We start from the raw sequence: 8,163 nt of genomic DNA on the forward strand, positions 1-8,163 counted from the left end.
TGTGAAAGAGCCATGAATTTAGTTACACTTGTTGGATTGAGAGGAAGTCATTGCATGCTTAGTTTAGTGGGTGATATCATGACCGACAAAACCGATATTAGACGGGATACGGTTCTGAGAGCTGCTGCTACCGTCTTTTCTGACAATTTTGGGCTGCAAGGTGTTGCTATTGTATTGCAAGACCATCTAAAAATGTGGCTAACCCTTCCAAACATATGCGTCTAGAAAGGGATGCTGGATTTTTTGTATACTTACAGCTTCCAGGCGTAGTGGCGGTGCATTTCCAAATTAATTTTTATTGTATCTCCAAAACTTTGAATAATTCATATGATGGCAGTGCATTTAATAGAGCTAGTCTGATTAAGTGCTACATCATGGACGTCTTTAGGGCCAGGAGAGGAGGTAGGTCTGTCAATGTTGTTTCAAGGGGAAGGAAGAAGGGGTGGCTAAGAAAATATGATAGGGAGAGACATAAAAAAAGACTGAAGACTTCTTGTTGGAATTAACACTCAATTTGATGGTAACATTAAATTGATGAGATTTATTAATGCCACTGCTTCCCTTTCTTGTGAATTTAAGAATTTGGTGACACTTGTTATTTTTCATCACTTCATCAGACTTTGAATGCCATGAGTAATGATTTGATCATCAATATAGCCAATGACCAAAGTGCCAAGAGAGCTTGACTTCATCTTCACTCATTAAATAACTCTGCTGGGTAGTTGAGCCCAACCTTGCAGGGCTGCACTCAATAGCCTTCTCGGTATGGCCTGTAGAGGCTCAGTATTAGATAACTTTTTGTTGGCTTTTATTCTTAGCTGATCTATTCATGGTTGAGACCTTGTCTGCAAGAAATTTGTTTTATATACGAAACTTCACAAATACCATGTGCCCCTCTGCTTCATGTTTGCAGGAACATTCCATGCATCTGTGCAGTTATCAAGAACATTATGCAACTTAGCTGATCTTTTATTCAATAGAAGGTATGGTTTTTGGGGTACAAATGGATACAAATTATTATTATTTTTTTACTCATTGCATTTCAGTTGCAGATTCTAACTGGGTTGAGTGTGATAACTCATCAATAGTGTAAAAGAAAGAAGATATAATACTGTACACCAAAGAGAAATAAAAGTAAAAGGGCACTGATTATTCTTTCAAGGTTCATTTTTACAAATTAGTATGGGAATGGATAGAAAGAAAGTTGTGGTTTATGGAAGAGATAAAGAAAGGTTGGGCAAGAAAACTTTCTTTATTATGGAAGAGATAAATAAAGGTTGGGCAAGAAAACTTTCTTTATTAGAAGGAATAATAGAAAGAAGATAGAGAAAAGGGATGCATTGGGACTTGGAAGAGGGATATCAGGGGTTCAAATAAAAAGTTCTCAAAATCACATAATTTAAAGCTCCACAGAGCCTTTCTTATGATGATGTTTAAGAAAGGCGGGCCTTCCTCCTCCTCCTCCTCTCTCTCTTTCTCTCTCGCATTGATTTCTCTCATTCGGTTTTTGTCCTTTTCCACTATATACTATTTGCTTGGTTAGATCTTCAGGAGTCCACTTCCATGGCTTCCTATCACTGCTTCTCATTGGCATGTGTTCGGGTAGTGCATCTTGTTCTTCCTTGATCAGGAAACAAGCTTTATTTCTTGATCTCTTTCCTTTCCAGATCCTTAGGTTGTTTCTGATTGATGTTCCTTTCCACACTACTTCAATGCATCTGTACTGTTTTACCATTATTTTCTGTTTTTTCACTTAATTATTTTTGAAGTAGCTCATCCCTTGCATACCCTTCTACATCATTATTTCACCTTCTCTAGGTTTTGTTGTCTTGATTTTTTTTTCCTATTTTTATGAATTACTATGTTACTTGAATTGCATGTGATACAGTATGTTTAATTATTTGAATGCCTGCCTTTGCTGTGCCTGCAAGTATTGTTTATATTCTTGCTATTTATTATACTCACTGTTATAAATGTTTCTTTCTGTTATAGAATATCAAGAAATGGTGGTCTGAGTCCCGAACAACTGGTATCATGTCCTAACTTATTTATATGCATGCAACCCTAGGTCATGCTTGTGTTACTAGAGCAAGTTAGAGATGAGGTTTTGTGCTTTTACTAAAAGTATGTGATTTGATTTTTATTTATGATTTTGGCTTGTTGCTAAATTACTTTCTTAATGTCTAATATAACATCAAAGGAGTCTAGTTTGTTGTCCATCAGTTTCTGGTTTTGCACAGGAGCTATTGAATTCATCATACCATGTGATTCAGGGGGGGTACTATACTTTACCTAAGGATCAGTTTGGTTGCAAGAGAAACTGTGGAAGAAAACATATTTCTATTACCTTTTCTGCCTTTTAGGATATTGGAAAACTAAGATCTGGTTCCCTGATGCGTAGTCGTTGATAGCACCAAAAATAACTCTACTCACTACGTAGGTAGGATGAGTCGAGATCGTATCCTCAGGGACCTTGGGCTAAGTTGAGATTGCAAGATAAAAGAAAGAAACGTTGTTTTTTATTTAGAAAATAAATTATCTTAAAATTAAGGTAATTAGAAAATAAAGAACTTGGGAGTTTTGAATCACTTTGCACTAGCAGAGTTGTATCTCTTTTTTTTTTTTTTTTTTTTAATTAAATGGATGCGATTAATCTTAGGAAAAATACCTATCTTTCCTCGGCACGCTCCGTACCCGTAGATCACGGCGCGTCTCCGGAAAGTATTGGGTAAATAACTCTTCTTTCCTCGGCACGCTCCGTATCCGTAGATCACGGCGCGTCTCCGGAAAGTAAAAGCTATTCCTAATATTAATCTAACAAGAAAGCATAAATAAAAACATATAAATGAGAGCAATTAAAGAACTCATGATAATTTAAATAAAAAACATAATCTTTATTGCATATAAAGAAATACAGGAAAGTTTAGAACAATAAACCATTTCTGTGTCGTTACAAAATTTCTTCTCCACTCCCGAGACTGCTAGTCTAGCTGCTCATGAAGTAGTCCCTTTCTATCCCTCTATGCAAGGCTCTAGAAGAATTTCTGGGCTCCCCTCTAATGGGAGTACAAAAGCCTTTTTATAGGTATTAGGAGGGAGGAGTTTTACATGGTTTTCCGATGTGGGACTAAAAAAAAAAAATACAAATTTTTTCACTTAAGGTATTTTCAAATAAAAATTTTTTCCTTTAATTTGCTCGCCACTGTATCTGCGGTGCGCGCCTGCTTGCGTCCGTCCCGCCCGCATCCACGCTCACCCGCGCGCCCACGAGCTCACGCCGCGTCCATTCCTCACGCGTTCCGCGTCCTGCCCGCGTCTGCGTCCCGCGTCACCTTTCTTTTGTTTTGAATTCACGTGAAACCGCCCAGAGCCTTTGAATTCACGTGAAACCTTTTTTGTATATTCCAAAAAAAACAAAAGTTCCTTCATAATGACATCTATATCTTTTTGGATTCCTTGCATAGTATCTTCATTTTTTATAATACCGGATGCGTCTTTCTTTTATTTTAATTTTATTTTAAGTCCAATTTTCTTCAAACTTGAGTCTTTTTGATCTATGAATCGGACTTTTTGTATCAGCGATCACCTTTCCTGTAAAACATAGAAAGAAACATCAAATTCTTAATAAATAAGATAAATTAAATATAATTTTTTAATTTAAAATACTTAAATTAAGTGTTTATCACACCCCCCAACTTGAATTTTGCTCGTCCTTGAGTAAAATAGATATATCAGCATTGTGTACCGACTTGATTTTGAATAAAAAGTAGGTTAGGCATCCCAAAAGGTAGATGTTACTTGGTCAGACCATTAAAGAGATATTTCATTGGATTATCAATTTGACCCAATTAGTGGCTGAGTATTAACTAAAGAAATTTCAGAGCTTTTCTTTCACCAACTCTCCACTTTACTCTTTAAATCCTCTAACTTAATGGAAAAGAGGTTTATTATCTTCTTGCAATTTAGTCCCCTTAATATATATATATTTTATTATTATTATTATTATTATTTTTTTTTTTTTAACATTGCCTACCTTTTTACGCGAACCACAACGCTTACTTAGGCGAAAGGGCCCGGTTACTCAGTAGGAGGCCAATGTTGTTTTTTCTTTCTCTTTTTTTTTTTATATATATATATATATATATAATTTTAAGAAGAATTTTTTGCATACCTCGATCTTTCCACCCAATTTCTCATGAAGCAGATTTTTTATTGAGATCAGTAAGAAGAAGGTTGTAGAATCACTCCTAAAATTTGATCTAGTTTAAACCCTATCATTCATTGGGTTTTCTTAATAATTTATTTCTCAGTATCTCTAAAATTATCTTGATCGTTAATCATTCATTTATTAGGATGCCTAATTGACTCTTAATCAAAATTTGAATACACAAAACTAATTATTTCTGACTATACTCGAGGATTTGATTAATTTTCCCCCCCAACTTAATCTACATTGTCCTCAATGGAGTAGAAAAGCAAAGAAAATAAAAGGAGAGAGTGCACCTGGGATAATTTTGCTTCGGAAGTTGAAGATAGCTTCATTGATTAATAGGCTCTTGTTCTAAATTCCTGCAGCTGCGATAAAGTAAAAAATATGAAATCGTTGGGTTGCCTCCCAACAAGCGCTAAGTTTTACGTCTTCAGCCAGACTGAATTGAGTATTATGGCAGTTTTGGATCCACTAAATCAACAGATTCAATTAATTCTCCATCATTAATTCCATCTATGTAAGGTTTCAATCGCTGACCGTTCACTTTAAAAGTGTTCCCCTGTTTAGGATTTTTGAGTTCTATAGCTCCATGAGGAAATACCTGAGTTACAATGAAAGGTCCGTCCCAACGTGAGCGAAGTTTTCCAGGAAACAGACGCAACCTAGAATTGAAGAGCCAAACTTTTTGATTGGGCTCGAACGTTTTTCGTGCAATAAATTTATCATGATATGCTTTAGTTCGAGCCTTATAAATTTTGACACTCTCATATGCTTCATTGCGTAGCTCTTCAAGTTCATTTAATTGGAGTCTCCTATTGGAACCTGCATTTTTCATATTAAAGTTAAATTGCCGTATGGCCCAAAATGCACGATGTTCCAATTCCACCGGCAAATGACAAGCTTTTCCGAATACAAGTCGATAGGAGACATTCCTATGGGTGTTTTAAAAGCAGTACGGTAAGCCCATAATGCATCGTCTAAGCGAAGAGACCAATCCTTTCTATCGGGCCAACCGTCTTTTCTAGGATATGTTTAATCTCCCTATTTGACACCTCTACCTGACCATTAGTTTGGGGGTGATATGGTGTGGCCACTTTGTGTGAAATATTATATTTTTTCATAAGTGCTTCAAAATATTTATTCGTAAAATGAGTCCCCCCATCACTAATGATCACCCTTGGGAAGCCAAATCGACTAATGATGTTTCGTTGGATAAAACTAATTACAATTTTATTATCATTAGTCCGTGTAGCTATTGCCTCCACCCATTTTGATACGTAATCAACTGCCACTAGAATATATTCAAATCCAAATAAGGCTGGAAAAGGTCCCATGAAATCAATCCCCAAACATCGAAAATTTTACTACTAAAATGGGGGTCAGCGGCATCATATCCTTCTTGGATAAATTTCCTGTTTGCTGACATCGCAGACAACTTCGGCCAAATTCATGTGCATCCTTGAAAAGCGTTGGCCAATAAAACCCACTCTGCAGTACTTTTGCTGCAGTTTTTCTTCCACTAAAATGTCCCCCATATGCCGAAGAATGGCAAAAAGTGAGAATGCTTTGGAATTCACTCTCGGGGACACAACGGCGAATAATTTGGTCAGGACAGTATTTGAATAGTTCAGATTCTTCCAGAAATAATGTTTAATTTGCGAGAAAAATCGATCCTTTTCTTGTTTTGTCCAGTGAGAAGGTACTTGTCCTGTTGACAAGTAATTGACAATATGGGCAAACCATGGAGACGGCTAGAGGAGATTGCGAAAAGTTGTTCGTCAGAAAATTTTTTTTGACCTCATTATGCCTATCGTGTGTTCAACTAAGATCCTGGAGATGTGATCAGCTACCACATTCTCAGAACCCTTCTTATCTCGGATTTCCAGATCAAATTCTTGTAAAAGAAGGATCCATCTGATCAAACGCGGTTTAGTATCTTTCTTTGAGAGGAGATGTTTCAGAGCCGCATGATCAGAGTAAACTAGAACCTTAGACCCTAACAGATATGAGCGAAATTTTTCAAGGGCGAACACTACTGCTAGTAGCTCTTTTTCTGTTGTGGTGTAGTTTAATTGGGCATCGGAAAGAGTCTTGCTAGCATAATAGATCACATGTGGCTCCTTATTGATTTTTTGGCCTAAGACGGCACCTATTGCAAAGTCAGAGGCATCACACATAATCTCAAATGGAATGGACCAGTCAGGGGGTTTTATTATGGGTGCTGTTGTCAGGGCTGTTCGTAATGTGTTGAACGCTTTCAAACAGTCTTTATCAAAGACAAATGGTGTATCCTTGGCCAACAGATTGCACAAGGGTCTTGAAATCTTGCTAAAGTCTTTGATGAAGCGTCTATAAAATCCGGCATGACCTAAGAAAGATCGTATTTGTCGGACCGAAGTAGGGGGTGGTAGTTTTGAAATAACCTCAACTTTGGCTTTATCTACCTCGATCCCTTTTTCAGAAATAATATGTCCTAATACAATTCCTTTCCGCACCATGAAATGGCTCTTTTCCCAACTTAGGACAAGATTTGTCTCCATACACCGTTTAAGAACTTTGGAAAGATTATGGAGACAATCCTCAAAGGTGGTTCCAAACACAAAAAATCATCCATAAAAACTTCAAGACATTTGTCCACCATATCCGAAAAAATGGCCAGTATGCACCGTTGAAATGTAGCGGGTGCATTGCAAAGCCCGAATGGCATACGCCGAAAAGCGAAGGTGCCATAGGGGCAGGTGAAGGTAGTCTTTTCTTGATCATCCGGAAATACAGGTACTTGATTGTACCCTGAATAACCATCAAGAAAACAGTAGAAACTTTGTCCTGCTAACCGATCTAGGATTTGGTCGATGAAGGGCAATGGAAAATGATCCTTCCTAGTAACGGCATTCAGTTTTCTATAATCTATGCATACTCGCCATCCAGATGATATGCGAGTTGGAAGTAGTTCACCTTCTTCGTTCTCCACCACAGTAATACCAGATTTCTTAGGTACTACTTGAGTGGGACTGATCCATTTACTATCGGATATGGGGTAGATGATTCCAGCATCTAACCACTTTACCACCTCTTTCTTTACTACTTCACGCATGTTTGGGTTCAATCTCCTCTGCATATCTCGATGGGGTTTGGCATGTTCCTCAAAATGAATATGGTGCATGCAAATAGAGGGGTCAATTCCTTTTAAATCGGCAATGGACCAACCGATAGCCTCTTTGTGTTCCTTCAGAATACCAACCAATTGTGCTTCCTGATTAGGGGTCAAGTCTGATGCAATGATTGCCGGGAGGGTGTCATTGAGTCCTAGAAATACATACTTAAGCGTAGCAGGAAGAGGTTTCAATTCTAACGTAGGTGGTGATTCTAAAGATGGGACTATTGGTGTACTGGCTAATGTGGGCAATGGCTCATACTTGATTGTCCATGGAGGAGTGTTTTTATCATGTGGTGTATCTAACAAGATGTTAACTTCTTTCATATATTCCTCAAAGTCACACACTCCAAAATGAGCCAAGCAAGTATCTAAGGGGTCTGGTACTAGAATTATGGGTGTTGCATCTTCTATAATATCTTCTAGTGTATCTACTTCGAAGCAACTATCCATTGATGGTCCTTGGGAAGCACCAAACACATTCAGTCTTAGTTTCTTATTCCCAAACGATACGTCCATGACTCCTGTCCTACAATTAATGCATGCATTTGCCGTAGCTAGGAAGGTCGTCCTAAGATAATGGGAATTTGTCTGGGGTTGCCACTTAATTCCATATCGAGAACCAGAAAATCAACTGGAAAGTAAAACTCATCTACCTTGACCAAGACATCCTCAAGCATTCCACGTGGTTCCTTAATTGATCTATCGGCTAACTGCAGTGTGACTGATGTGGGTTTCAGTTCTCCAAATCCAAAAAGTTCATACACCGAACTAGGTAAAAGATTCACACTTGCCCCTA

This window comes from Elaeis guineensis, chromosome 13 (genome assembly GCF_000442705.2).
Source record: "Elaeis guineensis isolate ETL-2024a chromosome 13, EG11, whole genome shotgun sequence".
NCBI lineage: Eukaryota > Viridiplantae > Streptophyta > Magnoliopsida > Arecales > Arecaceae > Elaeis > Elaeis guineensis.